The 15,384-nt window shown below is 36.7% G+C and overlaps 1 pseudogene; it reads left to right on the forward strand.

Moving 5' to 3' along the window:
- The first annotated feature begins 12,607 nt into the window (after positions 1 to 12,607).
- Positions 12,608 to 13,988, forward strand: LOC119804153 (annotated as a pseudogene).
- Positions 13,989 to 15,384: the final 1,396 nt, after the last annotated feature.

The raw sequence follows: 15,384 nt of genomic DNA on the forward strand, positions 1-15,384 counted from the left end.
AAAGGTTATCTTTTAAGGTTTTTATCTGGGAGAATGGGTAGTGGTTATATTTGATAGAGGCTTTCACAGCTCAGGTGGGCTTTAACTCATTTTTTAACATTTTAACAAAAGTCAGTGGACTCTCAGTTCTTGCCTCATGAGTTTGAAAACTGAGATTCACAAGACACAGGACAGTTTTAGAAAGAATTATCATGCAAATATAAGTGGGAACTTAGGAAAAGAAAAACTACTATATTATTAGGAGTGGGTTATCAGAAGTGGGATAGCATTTAGGCTCCCCTACCTTGTAGGTAAGGCTTTTCTAGATAGAAGTATGGATAAATAATGAAATAAAAATTCCAATTGGTCCATTGATAGAGTATCCAAGTGACTCAGTTTGTCATATCTTCCTGAATAGTTAAGCAAATTCTTCTTTTAAAGGAGGAGAATGTGAAACTAGATTTCCCTTCTTGCTAGACTCTGACAATAGCAATACAAAGAAACAAAACTGTACAGTTTGAAGGCAAAAGGAGCACTGGGAATTATAATGTTGGATTAAAGTCCAGTGCTCAAGGAGATTATAAAAGTTGTAAATAGCCAAATGCTAAATGCAATAAAGAGAGTACAACCCCATCCAGATGAGCTTCCAGTTTGTGACAAGAACTGAAGGCTTAAGCAGTAAAAGAAATATTCAAAAACAGAAAACTGATGAAAATAGAATAAAATTTAATGATATTCATATGTTTCTGAAGATATCCTGCTAGCAACCTATGGTTTCATGCCAATAGTTCAAACAATGATTTTAAAAATCACCTGGTCATATACTTCCTGAAACAATCCTGAAATTCCAAGACGTTTAACTTCAGGATTCTGGTTTTTTGTTGTTGCTGTTGTTTTTGTTTTTTTTAAAAAATACTCCTCCTCCACTGAGTTCAGGGATCTACTCCCTCCATCCTTGTTTTGGTGTGTTGGAGAGCTGTGATCCAGGCTCCAGCTTAAAGAACAAAGAATCTTGTGTAATAGCATAGGAAACCAGCTGCATGGTATCATTGGGGGGTTCAGCAACACAGGCATTAAAGAGAGAGAAGAGAGAAAAAAAGAGAAAGAGGTGTGTTGTAGTCAATACAGAAAGAAAATGGAGATCTCACAAATGGTTTGACAACAGTGATGGACTTGCAGAATGTCATGTTTGCATGTATTTTCTCATTATATTCCCTTTCATCCCTTTTAGAATGGTAATGTATATTCTGTGTATTATATGTTTGAATCATGTTATCTGTTTCTTGATTTTGCAGAAGGTTATAGTTAAGATATTGCTATGAGGCTCAGAAGAGAAAAATGAGAGCTTTACAGCATCAGGCTTTGATGTCATGTCAATTTTAATGGATTTGGGTTTGAATCCTCAATGAACCTTGAATCAAGACTGCTGCCACTCACTGGACACTGTAAGCTAAAAGACCCATTCCACAGTTCAAAACCACCAAATACATTAACCTCACCCTGGTCAACCATCCCCTAAAAGATCACTAGTATATGGAGGCACAAGCACAACATGCTCCAACTGGAAGAACAGCAGGCGCCAAAAAGACACACACCACCTGCATCAATTGTAAGAAGGACAGCCGTCCAGCCAACAGCCCTCTTCAGCAAAATTATTAGACCCTATAGGAACAAGTGCCTTCCTTACCAGTTGGAAGAAGAGTCCCTATAGGCACAATTAAAGCCCAGACCATACATAAAAAATGAGTGGCATGCTAGGTCTATGCACATAAACAACCACAAACCTCAGCTGAGACAACCTTATTTGACCTGATGACCAGTCAACTACCAGAACACTTAGCCATTCAAGCCAAAAGACAAGAAAGGAAAAAAAAAACAATAAAGGAACAAAAGACTCATCCAATAAGACATAGCAAAAATCAACATCCATAGCTATCTATAATTATCCCAAACCCAGATAGTGAAATAACAGTATAAGAATACATTAAACAACATCGAGAGAAATGACAAGAACTTAGTGGTTTTAAAATATTAAGACATGAACCCAGATGGTGATACACAGATTAATAGAGTTGGGCTAAATTAATATGTAAGAGTCAGCCATTAAGAAGCTAGAGCTAGCCGGGCGGTGGTGGCGCACGCCTTTAATCCCAGCACTCGGGAGGCAGAGGCAGGCGGATCTCTGTGAGTTCGAGGCCAGCCTGGTCTACAAGAGCTATTTCCAGGCCAGGCTCTAAAAAAGCTGCAGAGAAACCCTGTCTCAAAAAAAAAAAAAAAAAGAAGCTAGAGCTAATGGGCCAAGCAATGATTTAAATAATACAGTTACTGTGTGATTATTTCAGGGCTAAGCAGCCAGGAACCAACAAGGCCTCCTTCCAACAGATTGGTACCAATGTGGTGAACTAAAATCCACTTAAAAACCAGAAAGAGCTTAATTCTAGATACAAAAATACAGAGTTTAACACAGCTTCTTGCTGTTTATGGCAGCATGACACAGCTCCTTTAACAGAGGTTTTCCTGACTCAGCAATAGCAGAAAAGCCAATGCTGGCTTTCTGGGCCATGCTGCCAGTGTGACCTCTGGCTCTTTTAGGAGACATAGCATTTAGTCAGGATTTGTGATCAGCTTGCTGTGTCTTGCTTGCTGGCAACATGGACCAGCTGTGCACCTGAAAGTGGGGTGGTGTGCATGGCTCTCAAAGGCACAAGTTGCTCTACCATATGGGACTGGGTGGGGCAAGCACACAGTACTGTATTTGACCTATTAATGATGCAGTTTTAAGAAGGGCTTAGCACGTCAGGTCAGAAAATAATTACAGATTTGTAATAAAGACAAATACAGATTTTAAAAAAAGACCTCTAAATGAGTCACAGTGTTGGATGAATATATGTAGGATTAGGAAAGGGAAGAAAAAGAATATAGAGAGTTATGAAAAGAAGTAAATGGTTTATAAAAAATAAGAGTTGTTTAAAGACAGAGTACAGGCATTCACAGATTAAAGGAGTAAAAACAATAAAATAAATATTAGTAAAAGCCACATAAAGACAGAATATGCACAAAGAGTCTGGATTATGTATATTATTGTGTTAACTTTGAATTTTTTTTTTTTTACTTTGAATGAGCAGAGTACAGAGAGACATTTCATTGTATGGACTGGTAAGCTAAACCAGCATGTATATTATAAAGGTATCATTACTTTCAAATTTGTGTCTAAGGATATGTTTCTTTGGAAAAGAGGTTTTTCTCTTGTTTCCACAGAGGAAGAACTTGTGCATTGCTTCCAGACTGGTGTGATTTGATAAAACAAGACTTCCTGTGGGTCGCTGTGAACCTCCACAAAAATTACTATGCCCAACAATCAACAGGAAGCAGTATGGAGAATAATATGCTGATATTCTGAAATATTTTCTATAAATGTTATTTATATTTAAAGGGGGATATGATATAGATATGAATAATTTGCATTGGTATGAATCTTGTTTATTGATACAAATTGAAGATCAATTTTATTATATGCATATTTCTGTTCTTGATTAAGTTATTATGTTTGTGTAGCTCATTTAAAATGTAATATATAATTAAGAAATATAGGTTAATAGATAATCAACTACAATAGTCAAGTCTTTAGTTATGTTACTTAGATTTTCTAGATGTACAGGCATGTATTTCAGAGAGAAAGGCATTCTTCAAACCTTTCAAAGACTACAGAATATGACATTTAAAATGTTTTTAAAACTTAGGGCTTTTCATGATAGCGAGACATATCTGTTCCAAGCAGCACCAATTACTTCAAGAGGAAGATGGGTACTGAAGAGGCTCCTCATAAAGTTTGTTAGCCATTTGGGCAATAAACTACTCTTGCCTGGACTTCTTCATGAACTGAACATGCAGGACATGCAAAGAAATGACTTTTCAACTTGCTGAAATGTGAGGTAATCCTTGGGGTTTCTGCTTCATGAAAGAGTCTGATAGATATTCTACAGGACACAAAAAAGGGTAACTGACAAACTGCCAATATAGGTGGAACAGTCTTTTAAATTTCCTGCTTCATGGAAAAGTCTCCCGGATACTATGGGCCTGGAGGCTGAAGATAGATGCTCCAACATTGCAGAATAACTTTGGGTAACTGTTCAGGCAGTGGGATGTCTCTGTCAATTCTAGAGTTTTAGAAGTTGCTTACAAAGTACTTCCTGTTTACTTATGTGACAATATATCCTTCTGGAGTCCCTGATGAAGTTGAAGAATTTATAGCTATAGTTTTCCTTAGTTATGATAAAAGATAAAATAGATACAAATATTGTAACTGTAATTCTTGCTTGATACCTGTTTTGTTATATATAACTTTACAATGTTAAATTTAAAGCCTTCCTTTTTGTTTAAACAGAAAAGGGGAAATTGTATGGGAGTTTCTTCTGTCTATATGCTGCTTGTATTGGTTAATGAATAAAGAAACTTCTTTGACCCTATAGCAGGGAAGAACAGAACCAGGCAGGGAAAGCTAGGCTGTATGCTAGGAGAAAGATGGGTGGAATCAAAGAGATGCCATGGAGCCCTTGCCAGAGTCAGACATACCAAAACTTTGCTGGTAAGCCACTGCCACATGGTGATGGACAAATTAATGGAGATGAGTTAAATTAATATATAAGATTTAACTATTAAGAAGATAAAGCTAATGGGCCAAGCAGTGATTTAAACAATACAGTTTATGTGTGATTATTTTGGGGCTAAGTGGCCAGGAACCAACAAGCATCCTCTTCCTATATTCCCTTAAAGAAATCCATAAAAGGGCAAACAAAAATTGTAAGGTCAATAAATCACATAAAGAAAGCCAAGAGAAGAAGCAATCAAATAGGTGAAGGAAACAGCTCAAGACTTGAGAATTGAAATAGAGGCATTAAAGTAAACAAAAACTGAAGGAATTCTGGAAATGGAAAATCTAGGTAAATGAACAGGAAATACAGATGCAAACATAACTGTTAAGTTGGGAGTGTAGGCCCCTGCCCCTCACATCTATTCCAGCCCCCAGGCCTGGTCTGGACTCCAAATCCCAGCAGGCCAGGTGCTGACCCCACCACTAGGGATGGGTCAGGACCACTCCCCAGGGTATTTAAGTGATTTCCTGAAAATGGAATACGTGTTCTCCCTTTCTTCCTCCTGGGAGTCGTGTTCCCGTGGCTTCCCGGTTTCCCCATTGGGGCCACCCAAGAGTGCAGTTCTCCCATTAAACCTGGATATTTCTTAATTTGGCTTGTTTTGATTTGGCTTGATTGGGAATATTTATGTTGACGGGGAGCTCGCATTAGGAAATATTCCTAACAATAACCATCAGAATACAGGAGATGGAAGAGAGAATCTCAGTTGTAGAAGATATGATAATGGAAATAGATTCATCAGTTAAAGAAAATGTTAAATCCAACAAATTCATAACAAAAAAATCCATGAAATCTTAGACACTGTGAAAGGACCAAACTTAAGGGTAAGATGGATATAAGGAGATATTACCAGCTCAAATCACAGAAAATGTATTCAACAAAATAATAGAAGAAAAAATTCCAAATTAAAGACAGACATGCCTTTGCATATACAAGAAGCTTTCAGAATACCAAATAGACTTGACAAAAAAAGTTCCATTGCCACATAATAATGTAACCTTTTAATGTCCTCTTTGGGAGAACAATTACTATTTATTATTAAATGTTTACTTCTAAGATTTGAAACTGTTAAGTTTCAAAATTATCAAAAGCCAAAGCACCTTTTCTTTTCTTATTGCCTGATAAGCTCCCAAAGAATGATTGCTGTGCTAAAATAAGTAAAAAAATAATTGTCCTGTACAGGCCAGATACTGAAAATTTGTGCAAAGTACACACTATAGTTCTAATGTAACCAAGAAAAAAAATAGCTATGTACTTTAGGACAATAAGGAGTATGTAGTATTGTAAAATTGCACTTAATATTAATATTCAAAACCAACATAGAGCAATTAGGTATTATGAATGCTGCCTCTATTAAATATTAACAGAATGGGTATAGCAAAATTAATAAATACTCAGAGACAGAAATTGGTGTTCGACCTGAAGGTCAGAAAAGTAAAACAGCAAACCACTGGCTTTTGCCTCTACCTGAAATGGCAAATCCTACCTCCAGGAATCTCAAAAAGAGACTGTGGCTGAGAACTATCTCCTCCCATATTATATTCTTCTCTAGGGCTAGGATTAAAGGTTTGGACCACTACTGCCTGGCTTCTATGGCAAACTAGTTTGCTTACTGGAATTAAAGATGTGTATCAGCACTGCCTAGTCTGTAGGCTAATCAGTGCAGTTATTTTACTCTCTGAACTTCTGGCAAGCTTTATTTATTTAAATACACTACAGATTGGTATACAAAAGACATATGCCATGGAAGTTTTAGAAGAAAATACAGGTTTGGGGAAGGGTCAGACACCAAGTTCTGTGACAGAAAGCTTTGTTAGATAGCTTCACAACCATGGGCATGGCTTGCTTGGGTCTTTATATAGAAGAGAATTTAGAGATAGAACATCATACTAGATAAAGGATGATGGAGATAGAGCCTTCTCTTCACAATCCAAGAGAAGCAGCTACAGCAATAGTTGCCATGTATAATTGGGTTCTAATGGAAAGCCTTCAATCCCTCAAATAAAAGGGGTTTCTGACTTTTATAAGTTTCCAGACAGTTGTAGAAATTATCACAACATGTGACTTAGGATAGTCTAGCACATGTACATATGGAGGCAGGACCATAAATTTATCTTGTAATTGATTGGGAAAAGGTCTAGGTTAATTTTTTTTTTTTTTTTTTTTTTTGGTTTTTGAGACAGGGTTTCTCTGTGGCTTTGGAGCCTGTCCTGGAACTAGCTCTTGTAGACCAGGCTGGCCTCGAACTCACAGAGATCTGCCTGCCTCTGCCTCCCGAGTGCTGGGATTAAAGGCGTGCGCCACCACCGCCCGGCTAGGTTAATTTTTATTATAACAATTTATGTGGTTTTACGTATCAAGGGTCTGTCAGTTCTTCCTTCTAGGGATAAACAGCAGGGGAGCATGGTGGGGATTTTTTCCACACAATGCCTTATAGGGTGTTTTAGAACACCATGTATTAAACTAGGATGTTCATGATTTAACATATCAGTATTAGGAGTTTTAAAGAGATTGCAATCTAGTTATGAATGTAAAACTAACACACAAAAGTAAACAGAAAGATAAAAGGTAACTCATATTATTTGAAAAATCCAAAAACTTAGTTTTGGGTCATTATTTTGGAGGTTTCAGTCTGTTAAGTTGGTTTTAATGTTTTAGAACATGTAGGGGAAGGCTGCAAGCTATATAAGTAGTTCATGGTAGAACAAGATCACCCATTTCCTGGTAGCTCAGAAGAGAAAGAGTGAAAGATAGGAAAACAACTAGTTTTTCAGTTTAGCCATAAAGACCACATCCCCAATGACTTAAAGTCTATCAGAGCCCAATCTCTTAAAAGCTGCTACCACCTCCCCAAATTACCACACTGGAAGTCAAGACTGGAAGTCAAGACTGGAAGTCAGCCTTGGAGAACATTCTGTGCCAACACTCCAGCACCATAATCAGCCTGTGTAGCAGATATAAACATGTTTTAAAGAAGAACTTCTGCTCTCCTCTTTGGCTCTTAGATGAATAGAGGAATTGACTCCATGAAATTAGAATTTCCCCAGAACCTCTTTCTTGAAGAAGAAAAGTCTGAAGTCCAGAGGTAGTCAATTTCAACCAGAGGAGGAATTTGTTTCTTGGAAAAAGATTTATAACTATTCTGATGACATTGCAAGAATGAGTAACTATAGAAAACAAAGTGATATAATAGTGTATAGATCACACATTGACCAGAGTGGAAAATTAGATTCATCTTTTGCCTTGCATTTATTTATCTTTGCCTTACACTCATGTCAGGACACAGAAGATGGACATGATTGGTCACTCTGAAGAAGTAGACAGTTTTCTGTCTCTAACCAAGTTGTTCTCTTACCATAAGGATGAAGTGGGAAGATAACAAAGTACACAAATGGTAGGGCTTTATTAATAAAAACTAAATTTTCGTATGCAATTTAAATAAAACATGATTGAACTTCTGGTAGCAGCAAAATTCTTTCTAAGGGTCTTTACAGCTCTGGAAAGTGATTACAACTCAAAAATATTTTAGGACATTTTTGTACTAACCAAGATCAGTTTTATGTGGATTCAGTCTGGGTTAAGGGTGAGACTCTATTTGTTTTTCCACTTCTCAAAGCTAGGCCCGCAATTGGCTTGAATTGTGCAGGTTTTAATGCATACTACCACAGTCTTGCAAGTTAATATGTGCATTGATACTGTTGTATCTGTTGGTTACCTTTTCTGCATTATTTTCTGCACAGATCTCTGAACTTAAAGGGGAAGGATTTAATGACCATGCTGCATTGAGGACGTTGTATTCAAAGTTTATCACTCTCTTGCATATTGACCAGATATGGGTTTCTATGTTAATTCATGTCTACTGTCTACTTCAAGAAGAATCATCTCTGGTACAGATTAAAAGGATTACTGATATATATATATATATATATATATATATATATATATATATATGTGTGTGTGTGTGTGTGTGTGTGTGTGTGTGTGTGTGTGTGTGTGTGTGTGTGTGTGATTTTATTGTTATATTGTTATCATAGTCTGGACACCTTCTGGAGGCAACCTACATGAATATATATGAAAAAATAAAACTATTTGGCTGCTTATCCTCACTCTTTCTGGTAAGTTCATTTATCCTGTTGATGCAGCATTCCTTCAATGGTATGAGATCCAACTGAGATTCCTATAGAGACTGAAAATTTCCAGCTCCTTAGGAATCCTCCAAGACTCGAATAGCAGATTTTGGAGGCCGAGACTTCCAATTTTATGCACTTAACAGCTATCACATTCGTGACCTTTCTGTGGTGATAGAGATATTGCTGGACTACCTGGAACACACAGCCTCTAAGCCAGACTAATAAATCCCATAAATGGCAGTGGGTGTAGCCTTCTGTCTGTAGTGATACAGGCTATGACCACTTTCCTGGACTTTTTGTATCTTAGAGGGGATATACTGTGGTCTCTTAGTAGAGCATAGGGAATCTTTACTTAAGAAGGGAAACATTCTTATGTACTAATTGATACTGCCTTGACAGAAGTATCTGATAGATACTTTCCTGATATTATTGGATCTTTTCCCTTATGGAGCCTTCAGCAGCACATAGCTACAATGTTCTGAGGGAGCAGGACCATATCTCATAAGTACATAATCTCCATAAAATATCTGATGGGTGTACCTGGCATGGTTAGTATCGGATCCCTTTCCAAATAGCCACTTGGGGGTCCAATAACAAGTATGCATATTTGTTGTGGAACAATAATCTGTATTCTGTAAATTATATTTTAAGTAAATGCTTATTGGCCAGTAGCTAGGCAGGAAGTATAGACAGGACAAGCAGATAGAAAGTAGAGGTGGGTCAATGAGAACAGGAGAATTCTGGGAAGAAGGAAGTCCTAGACTATTGCAATGAGAGGCAAACCCTTGTTTGTCACAACTGCCCTCCTAGCTCATACCTGAAATAACCACACAGAAACTGTATTAACTAAAACACTGCTTGGTCATTACCTCTAGCTTCTTATTGGCTAATTCTCACATCTTTTTTTGAGTGAATGGAAAAGTTTATTTAAAAATATATTTGGAGCAGGAAGTTTGCTCAGGGGAAGGAAAATTACAAGCTATTTAGAAAGAAACCAAATTTATTCCTTCTGATTGCACAGAACAAAATGTAGATGAGATAAAGAGTAAATAAAATGATAGAATTCTAAGAATTACGCTGTCTTCTTAGAAAAATTGGTTTGACACATTTGGAGTTAATATTTACATCATAACTAGTGTATTCAAACTGAGCCAGGAGATCACACTGGATGAAGGAAGAATGGATATGGGAACAGGGAAGTATATATCTTAATTATGGGAGCCTTTTGAGGTTTGGCAAGAGACCGGACTCTAGAGGGGTTTCCAGGTGTCCAAGAAGATGTCCCCAGCTTGTTCCTTGAGCAGCTGAGGAGAGGACACCTGAACTGGCCCTATACTATAGCCACTCTGATAAATAGCTTATATATCACCATAGAACCTTCATCTATTGATGGATGGAGATAGAGACAGAGACCCACATTGGAGCACTGGACTGATCTCCCAAGGTCCAAATGAGGAGCAGAAGGAGCGAGAACATGAGCAAGGAAGTCAGGTCCACGAGGGGTGTGCCCACCCACTGTGACGTTGGGGCCGATCCAATGGGAACTCACCAAGGCCAGCTGGACTGGGTCTGATGGAGCATGTGATCAAACCGGACTCTCTGATCATGGCTTACCTGGAAGGCTGACTGAGAAGCCAAGGACAATGGCACTGGGTTTGATTCTACTCCATGTATTGGCTTTGTGGGAACCTAGTCTGGGTGTTCACCTTCCTAGACCTGGACGGAGGTGGGAGGACCTTGGACTTCCCACAGAGCAGGAAACCCTGACTGCTCTTTGGATTGGAGAGGGAGGGGAAGGGGGAGTGGGGGGAGTGGGAGGGAAGTTGGAGGATGGGAGGAGATGAAAATTTGTAATAATAATAATAATAATAATAATAAAAGAAAAATTGGTAGCTATCTCAGCTTTCTAGGAGCAGGTAACCTGTCTCCTTCTTTACTCTCAAGTTCTACACATATTACAGGTTCATCTATAAACTGTTACACTTTAATTTTATGTTCACTAATCCAACTTCTCAAGAAATTAATAGAGTAATGACATGTGTCACCATTCCACAGCATGAATAATTATTGATTAGTCCAATATTATTATTGCCGATGTTAATACTACTACTTAAGCAATATAAATGGAATAAATACAGATATTTATTCTTTACACATATATATTACGATTTTGTATTATATACTACTATAAAATTCCATCTATTTTTTGAGTAGATTACATTCTTTACATGTTATAAACTTCTGGATGTTCCAAATTTGATTGTATATCATTGTCAAGTTGCAAAGTTCTCGAAGATTGATCTGAATTTTCTTGTGTCACAGATCTGAAAATATTGGTGCAATAATTTGAATAAGTATAGTACACAAATTCTCACATTGATTCATGTAATACAAAATTGTTGACTATTTTTTCACTCAAAAGATAAATGGAAATTCAAAATATAAATATAAAATGTGTTATAAATTGCTATTGGAAAAGTAGGTTATATAAAATACATCATGAAGACTGATAATGCATATGGCATGCATAAGTAATGGTACAAAAATAGTCTTCCAACATGATGTAAAAAACACTATGTAAAACCTTTACAAGTTTAGATATGAATACTAAACAAACAAGAAAAGCTATTGGACTCATCCCATTTAGTTTTGAACTCATGTAAATATTTCATCAGGAAAAACATAAAATTTTATGACAATTTATTTTATTATTTTTGAAAAGACATTTATATGCAGAGACATACACATACACAGAAGAATGTAATGAACAATAAGATAATGATAGTGAAATTTAAGGCTCAGTATGCAGGCCACTTACTTGTTTATGAGGGAGTGTTTATCATATTAAATCAACATCAAATATAACCAACAGACATTTAAATTTTCATACTGATCTTATTTGTCATACAACAAGGCTTTAAATTATTGGCCATACTTTCTGAAAGTTTTGGTGTGTGCATATCCTTCCTTATTGCAAAGCACATCACTAAAAAATAAAATGCTATTGTATACTTACAAGTCCATAGGTTAAATGAAAATAAACTTTTGAGTATTTTGATAAGCTTGATAACAAATAGGCCTTTCGTTACATAATTTAAATAACTTTAAACATGAAGTTTAAAGTGTGCATATTTGTTTCTATAGTATATAATATTGTAATTTTTATTCTATGAGGATCCCTGGGTTCTGAAAGTCAGACTTACCTTCTTTGAGGAGGTCACTGGCAAGCTTTTGACATTTTATGGAAGTAAAATTATGTATGGATAGAAATCTTAGTATCAAAATTTGTCCTGTATTTTGAATTTCAGTTGAAAGAAATACTTTCTTTATTACTCTATAATTCCATGCAAACAGTTACATTCTGGTGTCCATTTCAGTTTTGATAATTCTTTGATAAAAGAGCTTCAATAGTAACAAAAATTTTCTAAGATTCAATTAATAAACAACATTGTTTAATCTTTCAGCATTGTAATGCATATTGAGATATATCAGCAGTTCTCTGAAGTTTCCAAGCTTAATTATTTTGGAGCCTCTTAAAATAGTCCTGTGCTCTTAGATTTATCATCTAACAGACATTGCTAACTAGACTAGAAGAAGAGATAAGGTCAACATTTCAAGCATCTTTAAGGGCAGGAAATTTCTGTGCATCATATTCAACAGCTCTAGCTAAACCTGTGCTTACCAGTGTCAAACAGTCAAGTATTGCAGATAGCATCACTTTTATATTATCCATATTAAGGGGATGTAATATGAGTTTATGGGAAGTGCTGTAACTGATCTACCCTCTGATTAGATTTGAAGATGCATATATTTGAAAAGGTTTCTGAATCAGTTACAGTTGAAATTATGAGCTCTTTCTTACTTACTGAAAACACAGAGAGGAACATCATTCTTTGCCTTTAGAATAAAACTGATAAAATGGAAAACTCTACTGCACCTCTGAATAAGAGGGTTATTTGATTCCTGGTGTGCCAGCCACTTTATTCCCACTACCAGAAATGGAGCAGAGCTTTGAGTTGGTGATAACCACAGCCACAGAGATAACAGATGAAGAGATTACTGAGGGAACTATGATGCAGTTCCAGATTTCACAGGATGATAAGACAGATGAAAGTTTTCCCATGGCTAATGAGGAAGAGTCAGTCATTAGCCAAGCATGGTTCACAGGTAAAAAAGATAAAGATAATCTTACCAAACTAGGATATAAATGGAAATAGGGGGTATGGTCCAAGGAGGAAACAGATATTTTGATGAGCTACATGAAGGAATATGGAGTAGAGAATGCCACAGAAATCATTTTTAAGATGTCAAAAAGTAAAAGAAAAGATTTCTACAGAACTATATCATTGGGTCTGAATAGCCCTTTTTTTCAGTATATAGAAGAGTAGTCCGAATGTACGATGACAGAAACAATGTGGGGAAATACACCCCTGAAGAAATTGAGAAGCTCAAGGAGCTCTGGCAGAAGCATGGCAATGACTGGCTAACAATAGGTGCCACCATGGGAAGAAGTCCATCTTCTGTCAAAGATCGGTGCCGACTAATGAAGGATAACTGGAACACAGGGAAATGGACCAAAGAAGAAGAACAGATTCTCGGAGATGTGGTTCATGAATTGACATGCACTGAGGTGTTTGAGAAAGCCATACAGGGTTTGTCTTTGGCAGCTGTGGCTCAAACTGTGGGCACTCTCTCAGCAAAGCAGTGTCACACTAAATGGCTCCACTACCTGAACTGGAAACAGATGGGAGGAATTGAGTGGACAAGGAAAGATGAAGTCACTCTCATCCACAGGCTAAAGGAGCTTGATGTATCTGGTGAAAATGAGATTAACTGGGATCATTTAGCTAAAGGATGGAAAAGTGTTCGTTCACCACAATGGCTGCTTTGTAAATGGTGGACCATCAAAACACAAATTACAAACCATAAGAACTTTGCATTTCCAATCCTAGTAAAATGTCTTCAACAAATATATGAGAGTGGAGATGTCAACCTCATGTTTTAGAAGAATAAATCAGGATCTGAAGTGTCAGAGAGCTATCCTGATATCAGTGTTCAACAAGTTCCTTTCAATGTCATGGATGTAGAAGATAATAATGCATGCATTTGTTCAGTCCCCATGACAGGATTGCAAATTACACTCCAGATTGTCCATGGATCCTTCACAGACTATACTGTGGCTATTGTTAACTCTTAAACAATAACCTTGACCAGTGAACCAGAATAGATATTTGAGATTCTTCCATCTTCCCATTAATGTTCCATTCCCTCACATTGTACCTTCCTTCAAACAAGCTCAACTCAAGGACTTCCCTTAACTCTGACCACTAGTCCAACAGTAAGTCTTGTGGCTGTTGCACCTTCTTCTCCTAACCCATGAAATTTCATCTTTTATCCCCAGAATATCTATTGAACACTATAATCAATGACATATGGAGTGTCATACACCTAGAATCATCACTAAAATGTGTGAGGAAAATAGCATTACTTTTTTCACATCCCAAGCAGAATTGGCAGTCAATAGTGACATCTATTGTTCTGATTTTCATGGACTTGCAAATGCATTTAAAGCAGACAATTTCCCTGACAGAATTCTTCAGCTAAGATGGCTCTGCAGCCACCATTTAATGATGATCATGTTTCTTAATTCAAAGGCCCAAACACCATAGAACTATTGAAATCTACCACAATTATAGCAGAAGAATTGCATGACACCAGCCATAAAATAAAAAAAAAATTCTATTTATCCAGTAGAGTTACTCAGGATTGAGTCACTCACCATAGTTGCGCAAGTGCTTTACACAAGTAGTGACAAAATCACGCTTTGTGGCCCTTCACTTCCTGGCTTTACCAGGCAAGGCATGGGATTTTACAGGTACTGAATATGTCTTGCCTATTACAACACTAACAAGTCTTATAATCCAAACCAGCAAGAATTATATACCATTGGATCCTCTTTGGAAAGCCCTGTTTCTGTAAACTTAAAAGATATGGGACTTACTAAAATATTATTAACCCATCCTTAGAAAAAACAAAAGTGCCAAAGAAATGTTAATTTATCTGGAGAGGAATAGGAATGATGCCCAAGAGACTTTACGTTTTTATCTCTGGAATCACATAGCTACAGTAATGCCAATGAAGTGTTATGGTATCTGTAGAGGAACAGAAGCGATGTCCAAGAGACCTTACTTTCTAATCTCTTAACCAAGATAGCTAAAGTGGGTTAGTTATGAATATTAAGACTATGACTTTTACTATTTTCAGTACACCTGAGATTCAGTTTTATAACAACATGTAAATGAATGAATGATGACAAGTTTAATTGCACATATTCCTGTGTTGAATGTTACCAGGAGGGATTTTTTTCACCTCAGCTACTAGAAACTTTTAAAGTCACAGATAATTAAGTGAAATGACATATCTATAGCTCAGTCATGGTATTTTATCCAGCCTCCATGAGGGCTGATTATATTTCAAACAAGTTCTAACAATATAGTTCAGTGCTTATTGGCTACAAATATGTGGATGGGATGTTACAGGTTAATTTGTGGAAGTTACACTTAGTAAGCTTATTGGAGGAAGCTGAAGCCAATTTAGGCAGAAATACAAGTAGAAATTGAAAT

The sequence above is a fragment of the Arvicola amphibius genome, chromosome X (genome assembly GCF_903992535.2).
Source record: "Arvicola amphibius chromosome X, mArvAmp1.2, whole genome shotgun sequence".
Lineage (NCBI taxonomy): Eukaryota > Metazoa > Chordata > Mammalia > Rodentia > Cricetidae > Arvicola > Arvicola amphibius.